Source organism: Taudactylus pleione, unplaced genomic scaffold (genome assembly GCF_031769625.1).
Source record: "Taudactylus pleione unplaced genomic scaffold, aTauple2 ptg000551l, whole genome shotgun sequence".
Classification (NCBI taxonomy): domain Eukaryota; kingdom Metazoa; phylum Chordata; class Amphibia; order Anura; family Myobatrachidae; genus Taudactylus; species Taudactylus pleione.
Genome location: NW_028284953.1, coordinates 1,714,487 through 1,731,774, shown reverse-complemented (window position 1 = coordinate 1,731,774; position 17,288 = coordinate 1,714,487). Strand labels below are relative to the sequence as shown.

The 17,288-nt window shown below is 35.4% G+C and overlaps 9 non-coding genes across 9 annotated transcripts; all 9 read right to left on the bottom strand.

The window, feature by feature from the left end:
• Positions 1 to 580: 580 nt before the first annotated feature.
• TRNAR-ACG (transfer RNA arginine (anticodon ACG)) lies at positions 581 to 653 on the bottom strand. Its single transcript has one exon. It is a non-coding gene; the product is annotated as a tRNA-Arg (tRNA).
• A 506-nt stretch (positions 654 to 1,159) lies between these two features.
• TRNAR-ACG (transfer RNA arginine (anticodon ACG)) lies at positions 1,160 to 1,232 on the bottom strand. The gene has a single exon. It is a non-coding gene; the product is annotated as a tRNA-Arg (tRNA).
• Positions 1,233 to 2,892: 1,660 nt separating this feature from the next.
• TRNAC-ACA (transfer RNA cysteine (anticodon ACA)) lies at positions 2,893 to 2,965 on the bottom strand. The gene has a single exon. It is a non-coding gene; the product is annotated as a tRNA-Cys (tRNA).
• Positions 2,966 to 5,193: 2,228 nt separating this feature from the next.
• Positions 5,194 to 5,266, bottom strand: TRNAR-ACG (transfer RNA arginine (anticodon ACG)). Its single transcript has one exon. It is a non-coding gene; the product is annotated as a tRNA-Arg (tRNA).
• Positions 5,267 to 6,927: 1,661 nt separating this feature from the next.
• On the bottom strand, positions 6,928 to 7,000 carry TRNAC-ACA (transfer RNA cysteine (anticodon ACA)). The gene has a single exon. It is a non-coding gene; the product is annotated as a tRNA-Cys (tRNA).
• Positions 7,001 to 7,507: 507 nt separating this feature from the next.
• Positions 7,508 to 7,580, bottom strand: TRNAC-ACA (transfer RNA cysteine (anticodon ACA)). Its single transcript has one exon. It is a non-coding gene; the product is annotated as a tRNA-Cys (tRNA).
• Positions 7,581 to 11,543: 3,963 nt separating this feature from the next.
• On the bottom strand, positions 11,544 to 11,616 carry TRNAR-ACG (transfer RNA arginine (anticodon ACG)). Its single transcript has one exon. It is a non-coding gene; the product is annotated as a tRNA-Arg (tRNA).
• Positions 11,617 to 13,277: 1,661 nt separating this feature from the next.
• On the bottom strand, positions 13,278 to 13,350 carry TRNAC-ACA (transfer RNA cysteine (anticodon ACA)). Its single transcript has one exon. It is a non-coding gene; the product is annotated as a tRNA-Cys (tRNA).
• A 2,820-nt stretch (positions 13,351 to 16,170) lies between these two features.
• Positions 16,171 to 16,243, bottom strand: TRNAC-ACA (transfer RNA cysteine (anticodon ACA)). Its single transcript has one exon. It is a non-coding gene; the product is annotated as a tRNA-Cys (tRNA).
• Between the last annotated feature and the right edge of the window lie 1,045 nt (positions 16,244 to 17,288).

Below are 17,288 nucleotides of genomic sequence, written 5' to 3'. Positions count from 1 at the left end.
AAGTGAGCTAGGTAGGAGTCGAACCTACAATCTTCTGATCTATAGTCAGACGTGTTATCCATTGCCCACTGTCCCAGGTGTCTTGTAGCAATTGAAGAGTCTTTCCTGTTTTAGAGCCTGTTTTAAAGTTTTATGGTTATTGAAGTATATACAGAATCACATTTTGGAAATTGACTGTACACTATCTGCAGGGATTGTTTCCCAAAAATGTTTTAGGTACAATAATCCTTGTGACTGCTGAAAGATCTTTCAAAAATGTAATGAACTTACTCAGACAGAGCCCAAACATTCTTCTTTCCTGAATAATAGAATTTATGTCAAATTCCTAGTCCTTTAGTAAAATTATTCACAATTAAATTATTCAAAGCATGTTAAGATAGCTTTATAATAAGCATTAAACACAAATAGTGCAAGCACCTTCAAAGAATCTGCTTACTTTCTGAAATTTTCTTAAGATTCAGTATTGTGAAAAAATGGATGATTGTGAAACAAAATCAAAATGCTGTGACCCGTTTTCGAAATGGGGTTGCTGCAGCCACAACGCAGAGTACTAACTACTATACAATCATGGTAATTTAAGCGAGCCAGGTAGGAGTCGAACCTACAATCTTCTGATCCGTAGTCAGACGCGTTATCCATTGTGCCACTGGCCCACATGTTTTGTAGTAATTGAAGCGTCTTTCCTGTTTTTGAGCCTTTTTTCAGAGTTTTATGGTTATTGAAGTATATACAGAATCACATTTTGGAAATTGACTGTACACTATCTGCAGGGATTGCTTCCCAAAAACGTTTTAGGTAAAATAATCCTTGTGACTGCTAAAAGATCTTTAAAAAATGTGATGAACTTACTCAGACAGAGCCCAAACAATCTTCTTTCCTGAATTCCAGAATTTATGTCAAATTCCCAGTCCTTTAGTACAATAATTCACAATTAAATTATTCAAAGCATGTTAAGATAGCTTTATAATAAGCATTAAACACAAATAGTGCAAGCACCTTCAAAGAATCTGCTTACTTTCTGAAATTTTCTTAAGATTCAGTATTGTGAAAAAATGGATGATTGTGAAACAAAATCAAAATGCTGTGACCCGTTTTCGAAATGGGGTTGCTGCAGCCACAACGCAGAGTACTAACTACTATACAATCATGGTAATTTAAGCGAGCCAGGTAGGAGTCGAACCTACAATCTTCTGATCCGTAGTCAGACGCGTTATCCATTGTGCCACTGGCCCACATGTTTTGTAGTAATTGAAGCGTCTTTCCTGTTTTTGAGCCTTTTTTCAGAGTTTTATGGTTATTGAAGTATATACAGAATCACATTTTGGAAATTGACTGTACACTATCTGCAGGGATTGCTTCCCAAAAACGTTTTAGGTAAAATAATCCTTGTGACTGCTAAAAGATCTTTAAAAAATGTGATGAACTTACTCAGACAGAGCCCAAACATTCTTCTTTCCTGAATTCCAGAATTTATGTCAAATTCCCAGTCCTTTAGTACAATAATTCACAATTAAATTATTCAAAGCATGTTAAGATAGCTTTATAATAAGCATTAAACACAAATAGTGCAAGCACCTTCAAAGAATCTGCTTACTTTCTGAAATTTTCTTAAGATTCAGTATTGTGAAAAAATGGATGATTGTGAAACAAAATCAAAATGCTGTGACCCGTTTTCGAAATGGGGTTGCTGCAGCCACAACGCAGAGTACTAACTACTATACAATCACGGCAATTTAAGCGAGCCAGGTAGGAGTCGAATCTACAATCTTCTGATCTATAGTCAGACGCATTATCCATTGACCACTGTCCAAGGTGTCTTGTAGCAATTGAAGAGTCTTTCCTGTTTTTGAGCCTGTTTTGAAGTTTTATGGTTATTGAAGTATATACAGAATCACATTTTGGAAATTGACTGTACACTATCTGCAGGGATTGTTTCCCAAAACGTTTTAGGTAAAATAATCCTTGTGACTGCTAAAAGATCTTTAAAAAATGTGATGAACTTACTCTGACAGAGCCCAAACATTCTTCTTTCCTGAATTCTAGAATTTATGTCAAATTCCCAGTCCTTTAGTACAATAATTCACAATTAAATTATTCAAAGCATGTTAAGATAGCTTTATAATAAGCATTAAACACAAATAGTGCAAGCACCTTCAAAGAATCTGCTTACTTTCTGAAATTTTCTTAAGATTCAGTATTGTGAAAAAATGGATGATTGTGAAACAAAATCAAAATGCTGTGACCCGTTTTCGAAATGGGGTTGCTGCGGCAACAACGCAGAGTACTAACCACTATACGATCACGGCAATTTAAGCGAGCCAGGTAGGAGTCGAACCTACAAACTTATGATCCATAGTCAAACACATTATCCATTGCGCCACTGGCCCAGGTGCCCTGTAGTAATTGAAGTTTCTTTCCTGTTTTTGAGCCTGTTTTAAAGTTTTATGGTTATTGAAGAATACACAGAATCACATTTTGGAAATTGACTGTACACTATCTGCAGGGATTGATTCCCAAAAACGATTTAGGTACAATAATCCTTGTGACTGCTAAAAGATCTTTCAAAAATGTAATGAACTTACTCAGACAGAGCACAAACATTCTTCTTTCCTGAATTCCAGAATTTATGTCAAATTCCCAATCCTTTAGTAAAATAATTCACAATGAAATTATTCAAAGCATGTTAAGATAGCTTTATAATAAGCATTAAACACAAATAGTGCAAGCACCTTCAAAGAATCTGCTTACTTTCTGAAATTTTCTTAAGATTCAGTATTGTGAAAAAATGGATGATTGAGAAACAAAATCAAAATGTCATGACCTGTTTCTGAACCGGGGTTGCTGCGGCCACAGCGCAGAGTACTTACCACTATGCAATCAAGGCAATATAAGCGAGCCAGGTAGGAGTCGAACCTACAATCTTCTGATCTGTAGTCAGACGCGTTATCCATTGCGCCACTGGCACACGTGTTTTGTAGTAATTGAAGTGTCTTTCCTGTTTTTGAGCCTATTTTCAGAGTTTTATGGTTATTGAAGTATATACAGAATCACATTTTGGAAATTGACTGTAGACTATCTGCAGGGATTGTTTCCCAAAAACGTTTTAGGTAAAATAATAATTGTGACTGCTAAAAGATATTTCAAAAATGTGATGAACTTACTCAGAAGGAAGCCCAAACATTCTTCTTTCCTGAATTCTAGAATTTATGTCAAATTCCTAGTCCTTTAGTAAAATAATTCATAATTAAATTATTCAAAGCATGTTAAGATAGCTTTATAATAAGCATTAAACTCAAATAGTGCAAGCACCTTCAAAGAATGTGCTTACTTTCTGAAATTTTCTTAAGATTCAGTATTGTGAAAAAAAGGATGATTGAGAAACAAAATCAAAATGCCGTGACCCGGATTCGAACCGGGGTTGCTGCGGCCACAACGCAGAGTACTAACCTCTATACGATCATGACAATTTAAGTGAGCTAGGTAGGAGTCGAACCTACAATCTTCTGATCTATAGTCAGACGTGTTATCCATTGCCCACTGTCCCAGGTGTCTTGTAGCAATTGAAGAGTCTTTCCTGTTTTTGAGCCTGTTTTAAAGTTTTATGGTTATTGAAGTATATACAGAATCACATTTTGGAAATTGACTGTACACTATCTGCAGGGATTGTTTCCCAAAAATGTTTTAGGTACAATAATCCTTGTGACTGCTGAAAGATCTTTCAAAAATGTAATGAACTTACTCAGACAGAGCCCAAACATTCTTCTTTCCTGAATAATAGAATTTATGTCAAATTCCTAGTCCTTTAGTAAAATTATTCACAATTAAATTATTCAAAGCATGTTAAGATAGCTTTATAATAAGCATTAAACACAAATAGTGCAAGCACCTTCAAAGAATCTGCTTACTTTCTGAAATTTTCTTAAGATTCAGTATTGTGAAAAAATGGATGATTGAGAAACAAAATAAAAATGCCGTGACCCGGAGTTGCTGCGGCCACAACGCAGAGTACTAACCACTATATGATCACGGCAATTTAAGTGAGCCAGGTAGGAATAGAACCTACAATCTACAGATCCATAGTCAGTCACGTTATCCATTGCCAACTGTCCCGTGTGTCTTATAGTAATTGAAGTGTCTTTCCTGTTTTTGAGCCTGTTTTCAGAATTTTAGGGTTATTGAAGTATATACAGAATCACATTTTGGAAATTGACTGTACACTATCTGCAGGGATTGTTTCCCAAAAACGTTTTAGGTAAAATAATCCTTGTGACTGCTAAATGATCTTTAAAAAATGTGATGAACTTACTCTGACAGAGCCCAAACATTCTTCTTTCCTGAAATCTAGAATTTATGTCAAATTCCTAGTCCTTTAGTAAAATAATTCATAATTAAATTATTCAAAGCATGTTAACATAGCTTTATAATAAGCATTAAACTCAAATAGTGCAAACACCTTCAAAGAATGTGCTTACTTTCTGAAATTTTCTTAAGATTCAGTATTGTGAAAAAAAGGATGATTGAGAAACAAAATCAAAATGCCGTGACCCGGATTCAAACCGGGGTTGCTGCGGCCACAACGCAGAGTACTAACCTCTATACGATCATGACAATTTAAGTGAGCTAGGTAGGAGTCGAACCTACAATCTTCTGATCTATAGTCAGACGTGTTATCCATTGCCCACTGTCCCAGGAGTCTTGTAGCAATTGAAGAGTCTTTCCTGTTTTAGAGCCTGTTTTAAAGTTTTATGGTTATTGAAGTATATACAGAATCACATTTTGGAAATTGACTGTACACTATCTGCAGGGATTGTTTCCCAAAAATGTTTTAGGTACAATAATCCTTGTGACTGCTGAAAGATCTTTCAAAAATGTAATGAACTTACTCAGACAGAGCCCAAACATTCTTCTTTCCTGAATAATAGAATTTATGTCAAATTCCTAGTCCTTTAGTAAAATTATTCACAATTAAATTATTCAAAGCATGTTAAGATAGCTTTATAATAAGCATTAAACACAAATAGTGCAAGCACCTTCAAAGAATCTGCTTACTTTCTGAAATTTTCTTAAGATTCAGTATTGTGAAAAAATGGATGATTGTGAAACAAAATCAAAATGCTGTGACCCGTTTTCGAAATGGGGTTGCTGCAGCCACAACGCAGCGTACTAACTACTATACAATCATGGTAATTTAAGCGAGCCAGGTAGGAGTCGAACCTACAATCTTCTGATCCGTAGTCAGACGCATTATCCATTGTGCCACTGGCCCACATGTTTTGTAGTAATTGAAGCGTCTTTCCTGTTTTTGAGCCTTTTTTCAGAGTTTTATGGTTATTGAAGTATATACAGAATCACATTTTGGAAATTGACTGTACACTATCTGCAGGGATTGCTTCCCAAAAACGTTTTAGGTAAAATAATCCTTGTGACTGCTAAAAGATCTTTAAAAAATGTGATGAACTTACTCAGACAGAGCCCAAACATTCTTCTTTCCTGAATTCCAGAATTTATGTCAAATTCCCAGTCCTTTAGTACAATAATTCACAATTAAATTATTCAAAGCATGTTAAGATAGCTTTATAATAAGCATTAAACACAAATAGTGCAAGCACCTTCAAAGAATCTGCTTACTTTCTGAAATTTTCTTAAGATTCAGTATTGTGAAAAAATGGATGATTGTGAAACAAAATCAAAATGCTGTGACCCGTTTTCAAAATGGGGTTGCTGCAGCCACAACGCAGAGTACTAACTACTATACAATCACGGCAATTTAAGCGAGCCAGGTAGGAGTCGAACCTACAATCTTCTGATCTATAGTCAGACGCATTATCCATTGACCACTGTCCAAGGTGTCTTGTAGCAATTGAAGAGTCTTTCCTGTTTTTGAGCCTGTTTTGAAGTTTTATGGTTATTGAAGTATATACAGAATCACATTTTGGAAATTGACTGTACACTATCTGCAGGGATTGTTTCCCAAAAACGTTTTAGGTAAAATAATCCTTGTGACTGCTAAAAGATCTTTAAAAAATGTGATGAACTTACTCTGACAGAGCCCAAACATTCTTCTTTCCTGAATTCTAGAATTTATGTCAAATTCCCAGTCCTTTAGTACAATAATTCACAATTAAATTATTCAAAGCATGTTAAGATAGCTTTATAATAAGCATTAAACACAAATAGTGCAAGCACCTTCAAAGAATCTGCTTACTTTCTGAAATTTTCTTAAGATTCAGTATTGTGAAAAAATGGATGATTGTGAAACAAAATCAAAATGCTGTGACCCGTTTTCGAAATGGGGTTGCTGCGGCAACAACGCAGAGTACTAACCACTATACGATCACGGCAATTTAAGCGAGCCAGGTAGGAGTCGAACCTACAAACTTATGATCCATAGTCAAACACATTATCCATTGCGCCACTGGCCCAGGTGCCCTGTAGTAATTGAAGTTTCTTTCCTGTTTTTGAGCCTGTTTTAAAGTTTTATGGTTATTGAAGAATATACAGAATCACATTTTGGAAATTGACTGTACACTATCTGCAGGGATTGATTCCCAAAAACGTTTTAGGTACAATAATCCTTGTGACTGCTAAAAGATCTTTCAAAAATGTAATGAACTTACTCAGACAGAGCACAAACATTCTTCTTTCCTGAATTCCAGAATTTATGTCAAATTCCCAATCCTTTAGTAAAATAATTCACAATGAAATTATTCAAAGCATGTTAAGATAGCTTTATAATAAGCATTAAACACAAATAGTGCAAGCACCTTCAAAGAATCTGCTTACTTTCTGAAATTTTCTTAAGATTCAGTATTGTGAAAAAATGGATGATTGAGAAACAAAATCAAAATGTCATGACCTGTTTCTGAACCGGGGTTGCTGCGGCCACAGCGCAGAGTACTTACCACTATGCAATCAAGGCAATATAAGCGAGCCAGGTAGGAGTCGAACCTACAATCTTCTGATCTGTAGTCAGACGCGTTATCCATTGCGCCACTGGCACACGTGTTTTGTAGTAATTGAAGTGTCTTTCCTGTTTTTGAGCCTATTTTCAGAGTTTTATGGTTATTGAAGTATATACAGAATCACATTTTGGAAATTGACTGTAGACTATCTGCAGGGATTGTTTCCCAAAAACGTTTTAGGTAAAATAATAATTGTGACTGCTAAAAGATATTTCAAAAATGTGATGAACTTACTCAGAAGGAAGCCCAAACATTCTTCTTTCCTGAATTCCAGAATTTATGTCAAATTCCCAATCCTTTAGTAAAATAATTCACAATGAAATTATTCAAAGCATGTTAAGATAGCTTTATAATAAGCATTAAACACAAATAGTGCAAGCACCTTCAAAGAATCTGCTTACTTTCTGAAATTTTCTTAAGATTCAGTATTGTGAAAAAATGGATGATTGAGAAACAAAATCAAAATGTCATGACCTGTTTCTGAACCGGGGTTGCTGCGGCCACAGCGCAGAGTACTTACCACTATGCGATCAAGGCAATATAAGCGAGCCAGGTAGGAGTCGAACCTACAATCTTCTGATCTGTAGTCAGACGCGTTATCCATTGCGCCACTGGCACACGTGTTTTGTAGTAATTGAAGTGTCTTTCCTGTTTTTGAGCCTATTTTCAGAGTTTTATGGTTATTGAAGTATATACAGAATCACATTTTGGAAATTGACTGTAGACTATCTGCAGGGATTGTTTCCCAAAAACGTTTTAGGTAAAATAATAATTGTGACTGCTAAAAGATATTTCAAAAATGTGATGAACTTACTCAGAAGGAAGCCCAAACATTCTTCTTTCCTGAATTCTAGAATTTATGTCAAATTCCCAGTACTTTAGTACAATAATTCACAATTTAATTATTCAAAGCATGTTAAGATAGCTTTACAATAAGCATTAAACACAAATAGTGCAAGCACCTTCAAAGAATCTGCTTACTTTCTGAAATTTTCTTAAGATTCAGTATTGTGAAAAAATGGATGATTGTGAAAACAAAATCAAAATGTCGTGACCCGGATTCGAGCCGGGGTTGCTGCGGCCACAACGCAGAGTACTAACCACTATACGATCACGGCAATTTAAGCGAGCCAGGTAGGAGTCGAACCTACAATCTACAGATCCATAGTCAGACACGTTATCCATTGCCCACTGTCCCGGGTGTCTTGTAGCAATTGAAGTGTCTTTCCTGTTTTTGAGCCTGTTTTCAGAATTTTATGGTTATTGAAGTATATACAGAATCACATTTTGGTAATTGACTGTACACTATCTGCAGGGATTGTTTCCCAAAAACGTTTTAGGTAAAATAATCCTTGTGACTGCTAAAAGATCTTTAAAAAATGTGATGAACTTACTCAGACAGAGCCCAAACATTCTTCTTTCCTGAATTCCAGAATTTATGTCAAATTCCCAGTCCTTTAGTACAATAATTCACATTTAAATTATTCAAAGCATGTTAAGATAGCTTTATAATAAGCATTAAACACAAATAGTGCAAGCACCTTCAAAGAATCTGCTTACTTTCTGAAATTTTCTTGAGATTCAGTATTGTGAAAAAATGGATGATTGTGAAACAAAATCAAAATGCTGTGACCCATTTTCGAAATGGGGTTGCTGCAGGCACAACGCAGAGTACTAACTACTATACAATCACGGCAATTTAAGCGAGCCAGGTAGGAGTCGAACCTACAATCTTCTGATCCGTAGTCAGACGCATTATCCATTGCACCACTGGCCCACGTGTTTTGTAGTAATTGAAGTGTCTTTCCTGTTTTTGAGCCTTTTTTCAGAGTTTTATGGTTATTGAAGTATATACAGAATCACATTTTGGAAATTGACTGTACACTATCTGCAGGGATTGCTTCCCAAAAACGTTTTAGGTAAAATAATCCTTGTGACTGCTAAAAGAGCATTAAAAAATGTGATGAACTTACTCAGACAGAGCCCAAACATTCTTCTTTCCTGAATTCCAGAATTTATGTCAAATTCCCAGTCCTTTAGTACAATAATTCACAATTAAATTATTCAAAGCATGTTAAGATAGCTTTATAATAAGCATTAAACACAAATAGTGCAAGCACCTTCAAAGAATCTGCTTACTTTCTGAAATTTTCTTAAGATTCAGTATTGTGAAAAAATGGATGATTGTGTAACAAAATCAAAATGCTGTGATCCGTTTTCGAAATGGGATTGCTGCAGCCACAACACAGAGTACTAACTACTATACAATCACGGCAATTTAAGCGAGCCAGGTAGGAGTCGAACCTACAATCTTCTGATCTATAGTCAGACGTGTTATCTATTGCCCACTGTCCCAGGTGTCTTGTAGCAATTGAAGAGTCTTTCCTGTTTTTGAGCCTGTTTTAAAGTTTTATTGGTTTTGAAGTATATACAGAATCACATTTTGGAAATTGACTGTACACTATCTGCAGGGATTGTTTCCCAAAAACGTTTTAGGTACAATAATCCTTGTGACTGCTAAAAGATCTTTAAAAAATGTAATGAACTTATTCAGACAGAGCCCAAACATTCTTCTTTCCTGAAATCTAGAATTTATGTCAAATTCCTAGTCCTTTAGTAAAATAATTCATAATTAAATTATTCAAAGCATGTTAAGATAGCTTTATAATAAGCATTAAACTCAAATAGTGCAAGCACCTTCAAAGAATGTGCTTACTTTCTGAAATTTTCTTAAGATTCAGTATTGTGAAAAAAAGGATGATTGAGAAACAAAATCAAAATGCCGTGACCCGGATTCGAACCGGGGTTGCTGCGGCCACAACGCAGAGTACTAACCTCTAAACGATCATGACAATTTAAGTGAGCTAGGTAGGAGTCGAACCTACAATCTTCTGATCTATAGTCAGACGTGTTATCCATTGCCCACTGTCCCAGGTGTCTTGTAGCAATTGAAGAGTCTTTCCTGTTTTTGAGCCTGTTTTAAAGTTTTATGGTTATTGAAGTATATACAGAATCACATTTTGGAAATTGACTGTACACTATCTGCAGGGATTGTTTCCCAAAAATGTTTTAGGTACAATAATCCTTGTGACTGCTGAAAGATCTATCAAAAATGTAATGAACTTACTCAGACAGAGCCCAAACATTCTTCTTTCCTGAATAATAGAATTTATGTCAAATTCCTAGTCCTTTAGTAAAATTATTCACAATTAAATTATTCAAAGCATGTTAAGATAGCTTTATAATAAGCATTAAACACAAATAGTGCAAGCACCTTCAAAGAATCTGCTTACTTTCTGAAATTTTCTTAAGATTCAGTATTGTGAAAAAATGGATGATTGAGAAACAAAATAAAAATGCCGTGACCCGGAGTTGCTGCGGCCACAACGCAGAGTACTAACCACTATATGATCACGGCAATTTAAGTGAGCCAGGTAGGAATAGAACCTACAATCTACAGATCCATAGTCAGTCACGTTATCCATTGCCAACTGTCCCGTGTGTCTTATAGTAATTGAAGTGTCTTTCCTGTTTTTGAGCCTGTTTTCAGAATTTTAGGGTTATTGAAGTATATACAGAATCACATTTTGGAAATTGACTGTACACTATCTGCAGGGATTGTTTCCCAAAAACGTTTTAGGTAAAATAATCCTTGTGACTGCTAAATGATCTTTAAAAAATGTGATTAACTTACTCTGACAGAGCCCAAACATTCTTCTTTCCTGAAATCTAGAATTTATGTCAAATTCCTAGTCCTTTAGTAAAATAATTCATAATTAAATTATTCAAAGCATGTTAAGATAGCTTTATAATAAGCATTAAACTCAAATAGTGCAAACACCTTCAAAGAATGTGCTTACTTTCTGAAATTTTCTTAAGATTCAGTATTGTGAAAAAAAGGATGATTGAGAAACAAAATCAAAATGCCGTGACCCGGATTCGAACCGGGGTTGCTGCGGCCACAACGCAGAGTACTAACCTCTATACGATCATGACAATTTAAGTGAGCTAGGTAGGAGTCGAACCTACAATCTTCTGATCTATAGTCAGACGTGTTATCCATTGCCCACTGTCCCAGGTGTCTTGTAGCAATTGAAGAGTCTTTCCTGTTTTAGAGCCTGTTTTAAAGTTTTATGGTTATTGAAGTATATACAGAATCACATTTTGGAAATTGACTGTACACTATCTGCAGGGATTGTTTCCCAAAAATGTTTTAGGTACAATAATCCTTGTGACTGCTGAAAGATCTTTCAAAAATGTAATGAACTTACTCAGACAGAGCCCAAACATTCTTCTTTCCTGAATAATAGAATTTATGTCAAATTCCTAGTCCTTTAGTAAAATTATTCACAATTAAATTATTCAAAGCATGTTAAGATAGCTTTATAATAAGCATTAAACACAAATAGTGCAAGCACCTTCAAAGAATCTGCTTACTTTCTGAAATTTTCTTAAGATTCAGTATTGTGAAAAAATGGATGATTGTGAAACAAAATCAAAATGCTGTGACCCGTTTTCGAAATGGGGTTGCTGCAGCCACAACGCAGAGTACTAACTACTATACAATCATGGTAATTTAAGCGAGCCAGGTAGGAGTCGAACCTACAATCTTCTGATCCGTAGTCAGACGCGTTATCCATTGTGCCACTGGCCCACATGTTTTGTAGTAATTGAAGCGTCTTTCCTGTTTTTGAGCCTTTTTTCAGAGTTTTATGGTTATTGAAGTATATACAGAATCACATTTTGGAAATTGACTGTACACTATCTGCAGGGATTGCTTCCCAAAAACGTTTTAGGTAAAATAATCCTTGTGACTGCTAAAAGATCTTTAAAAAATGTGATGAACTTACTCAGACAGAGCCCAAACATTCTTCTTTCCTGAATTCCAGAATTTATGTCAAATTCCCAGTCCTTTAGTACAATAATTCACAATTAAATTATTCAAAGCATGTTAAGATAGCTTTATAATAAGCATTAAACACAAATAGTGCAAGCACCTTCAAAGAATCTGCTTACTTTCTGAAATTTTCTTAAGATTCAGTATTGTGAAAAAATGGATGATTGTGAAACAAAATCAAAATGCTGTGACCCGTTTTCGAAATGGGGTTGCTGCAGCCACAACGCAGAGTACTAACTACTATACAATCACGGCAATTTAAGCGAGCCAGGTAGGAGTCGAACCTACAATCTTCTGATCTATAGTCAGACGCATTATCCATTGACCACTGTCCAAGGTGTCTTGTAGCAATTGAAGAGTCTTTCCTGTTTTTGAGCCTGTTTTGAAGTTTTATGGTTATTGAAGTATATACAGAATCACATTTTGGAAATTGACTGTACACTATCTGCAGGGATTGTTTCCCAAAAACGTTTTAGGTAAAATAATCCTTGTGACTGCTAAAAGATCTTTAAAAAATGTGATGAACTTACTCTGACAGAGCCCAAACATTCTTCTTTCCTGAATTCTAGAATTTATGTCAAATTCCCAGTCCTTTAGTACAATAATTCACAATTAAATTATTCAAAGCATGTTAAGATAGCTTTATAATAAGCATTAAACACAAATAGTGCAAGCACCTTCAAAGAATCTGCTTACTTTCTGAAATTTTCTTAAGATTCAGTATTGTGAAAAAATGGATGATTGTGAAACAAAATCAAAATGCTGTGACCCGTTTTCGAAATGGGGTTGCTGCGGCAACAACGCAGAGTACTAACCACTATACGATCACGGCAATTTAAGCGAGCCAGGTAGGAGTCGAACCTACAAACTTATGATCCATAGTCAAACACATTATCCATTGCGCCACTGGCCCAGGTGCCCTGTAGTAATTGAAGTTTCTTTCCTGTTTTTGAGCCTGTTTTAAAGTTTTATGGTTATTGAAGAATACACAGAATCACATTTTGGAAATTGACTGTACACTATCTGCAGGGATTGATTCCCAAAAACGTTTTAGGTACAATAATCCTTGTGACTGCTAAAAGATCTTTCAAAAATGTAATGAACTTACTCAGACAGAGCACAAACATTCTTCTTTCCTGAATTCCAGAATTTATGTCAAATTCCCAATCCTTTAGTAAAATAATTCACAATGAAATTATTCAAAGCAAGTTAAGATAGCTTTATAATAAGCATTAAACACAAATAGTGCAAGCACCTTCAAAGAATCTGCTTACTTTCTGAAATTTTCTTAAGATTCAGTATTGTGAAAAAATGGATGATTGAGAAACAAAATCAAAATGTCATGAACTGTTTCTGAACCGGGGTTGCTGCGGCCACAGCGCAGAGTACTTACCACTATGCAATCAAGGCAATATAAGCGAGCCAGGTAGGAGTCGAACCTACAATCTTCTGATCTGTAGTCAGACACGTTATCCATTGCGCCACTGGCACACGTGTTTTGTAGTAATTGAAGTGTCTTTCCTGTTTTTGAGCCTATTTTCAGAGTTTTATGGTTATTGAAGTATATACAGAATCACATTTTGGAAATTGACTGTAGACTATCTGCAGGGATTGTTTCCCAAAAACGTTTTAGGTAAAATAATAATTGTGACTGCTAAAAGATATTTCAAAAATGTGATGAACTTACTCAGAAGGAAGCCCAAACATTCTTCTTTCCTGAATTCTAGAATTTATGTCAAATTCCCAGTACTTTAGTACAATAATTCACAATTTAATTATTCAAAGCATGTTAAGATAGCTTTACAATAAGCATTAAACACAAATAGTGCAAGCACCTTCAAAGAATCTGCTTACTTTCTGAAATTTTCTTAAGATTCAGTATTGTGAAAAAATGGATGATTGTGAAAACAAAATCAAAATGCCGTGACCCGGATTCGAGCCGGGGTTGCTGCGGCCACAACGCAGAGTACTAACCACTATACGATCACGGCAATTTAAGCGAGCCAGGTAGGAGTCGAACCTACAATCTACAGATCCATAGTCAGACACGTTATCCATTGCCCACTGTCCCGGGTGTCTTGTAGCAATTGAAGTGTCTTTCCTGTTTTTGAGCCTGTTTTCAGAATTTTATGGTTATTGAAGTATATACAGAATCACATTTTGGTAATTGACTGTACACTATCTGCAGGGATTGTTTCCCAAAAACGTTTTAGGTAAAATAATCCTTGTGACTGCTAAAAGATCTTTAAAAAATGTGATGAACTTACTCAGACAGAGCCCAAACATTCTTCTTTCCTGAATTCCAGAATTTATGTCAAATTCCCAGTCCTTTAGTACAATAATTCACATTTAAATTATTCAAAGCATGTTAAGATAGCTTTATAATAAGCATTAAACACAAATAGTGCAAGCACCTTCAAAGAATCTGCTTACTTTCTGAATTTTTCTTGAGATTCAGTATTGTGAAAAAATGGATGATTGTGAAACAAAATCAAAATGCTGTGACCCATTTTCGAAATGGGGTTGCTGCAGGCACAACGCAGAGTACTAACTACTATACAATCACGGCAATTTAAGCGAGCCAGGTAGGAGTCGAACCTACAATCTTCTGATCCGTAGTCAGACGCATTATCCATTGCACCACTGGCCCACGTGTTTTGTAGTAATTGAAGTGTCTTTCCTGTTTTTGAGCCTTTTTTCAGAGTTTTATGGTTATTGAAGTATATACAGAATCACATTTTGGAAATTGACTGTACACTATCTGCAGGGATTGCTTCCCAAAAACGTTTTAGGTAAAATAATCCTTGTGACTGCTAAAAGATCTTTAAAAAATGTGATGAACTTACTCAGACAGAGCCCAAACATTCTTCTTTCCTGAATTCCAGAATTTATGTCAAATTCCCAGTCCTTTAGTACAATAATTCACAATTAAATTATTCAAAGCATGTTAAGATAGCTTTATAATAAGCATTAAACACAAATAGTGCAAGCACCTTCAAAGAATCTGCTTACTTTCTGAAATTTTCTTAAGATTCAGTATTGTGAAAAAATGGATGATTGTGAAACAAAATCAAAATGCTGTGACCCGTTTTCGAAATGGGGTTGCTGCAGCCACAACGCAGAGTACTAACTACTATACAATCACGGCAATTTAAGCGAGCCAGGTAGGAGTCGAACCTACAATCTTCTGATCTATAGTCAGACGCATTATCCATTGACCACTGTCCAAGGTGTCTTGTAGCAATTGAAGAGTCTTTCCTGTTTTTGAGCCTGTTTTGAAGTTTTATGGTTATTGAAGTATATACAGAATCACATTTTGGAAATTGACTGTACACTATCTGCAGGGATTGTTTCCCAAAAACGTTTTAGGTAAAATAATCCTTGTGACTGCTAAAAGATCTTTAAAAAATGTGATGAACTTACTCTGACAGAGCCCAAACATTCTTCTTTCCTGAATTCTAGAATTTATGTCAAATTCCCAGTCCTTTAGTACAATAATTCACAATTAAATTATTCAAAGCATGTTAAGATAGCTTTATAATAAGCATTAAACACAAATAGTGCAAGCACCTTCAAAGAATCTGCTTACTTTCTGAAATTTTCTTAAGATTCAGTATTGTGAAAAAATGGATGATTGTGAAACAAAATCAAAATGCTGTGACCCGTTTTCGAAATGGGGTTGCTGCGGCAACAACGCAGAGTACTAACCACTATACGATCACGGCAATTTAAGCGAGCCAGGTAGGAGTCGAACCTACAAACTTATGATCCATAGTCAAACACATTATCCATTGCGCCACTGGCCCAGGTGCCCTGTAGTAATTGAAGTTTCTTTCCTGTTTTTGAGCCTGTTTTAAAGTTTTATGGTTATTGAAGAATACACAGAATCACATTTTGGAAATTGACTGTACACTATCTGCAGGGATTGATTCCCAAAAACGTTTTAGGTACAATAATCCTTGTGACTGCTAAAAGATCTTTCAAAAATGTAATGAACTTACTCAGACAGAGCACAAACATTCTTCTTTCCTGAATTCCAGAATTTATGTCAAATTCCCAATCCTTTAGTAAAATAATTCACAATGAAATTATTCAAAGCAAGTTAAGATAGCTTTATAATAAGCATTAAACACAAATAGTGCAAGCACCTTCAAAGAATCTGCTTACTTTCTGAAATTTTCTTAAGATTCAGTATTGTGAAAAAATGGATGATTGAGAAACAAAATCAAAATGTCATGAACTGTTTCTGAACCGGGGTTGCTGCGGCCACAGCGCAGAGTACTTACCACTATGCAATCAAGGCAATATAAGCGAGCCAGGTAGGAGTCGAACCTACAATCTTCTGATCTGTAGTCAGACACGTTATCCATTGCGCCACTGGCACACGTGTTTTGTAGTAATTGAAGTGTCTTTCCTGTTTTTGAGCCTATTTTCAGAGTTTTATGGTTATTGAAGTATATACAGAATCACATTTTGGAAATTGACTGTAGACTATCTGCAGGGATTGTTTCCCAAAAACGTTTTAGGTAAAATAATAATTGTGACTGCTAAAAGATATTTCAAAAATGTGATGAACTTACTCAGAAGGAAGCCCAAACATTCTTCTTTCCTGAATTCTAGAATTTATGTCAAATTCCCAGTACTTTAGTACAATAATTCACAATTTAATTATTCAAAGCATGTTAAGATAGCTTTACAATAAGCATTAAACACAAATAGTGCAAGCACCTTCAAAGAATCTGCTTACTTTCTGAAATTTTCTTAAGATTCAGTATTGTGAAAAAATGGATGATTGTGAAAACAAAATCAAAATGCCGTGACCCGGATTCGAGCCGGGGTTGCTGCGGCCACAACGCAGAGTACTAACCACTATACGATCACGGCAATTTAAGCGAGCCAGGTAGGAGTCGAACCTACAATCTACAGATCCATAGTCAGACACGTTATCCATTGCCCACTGTCCCGGGTGTCTTGTAGCAATTGAAGTGTCTTTCCTGTTTTTGAGCCTGTTTTCAGAATTTTATGGTTATTGAAGTATATACAGAATCACATTTTGGTAATTGACTGTACACTATCTGCAGGGATTGTTTCCCAAAAACGTTTTAGGTAAAATAATCCTTGTGACTGCTAAAAGATCTTTAAAAAATGTGATGAACTTACTCAGACAGAGCCCAAACATTCTTCTTTCCTGAATTCCAGAATTTATGTCAAATTCCCAGTCCTTTAGTACAATAATTCACATTTAAATTATTCAAAGCATGTTAAGATAGCTTTATAATAAGCATTAAACACAAATAGTGCAAGCACCTTCAAAGAATCTGCTTACTTTCTGAATTTTTCTTGAGATTCAGTATTGTGAAAAAATGGATGATTGTGAAACAAAATCAAAATGCTGTGACCCATTTTCGAAATGGGGTTGCTGCAGGCAC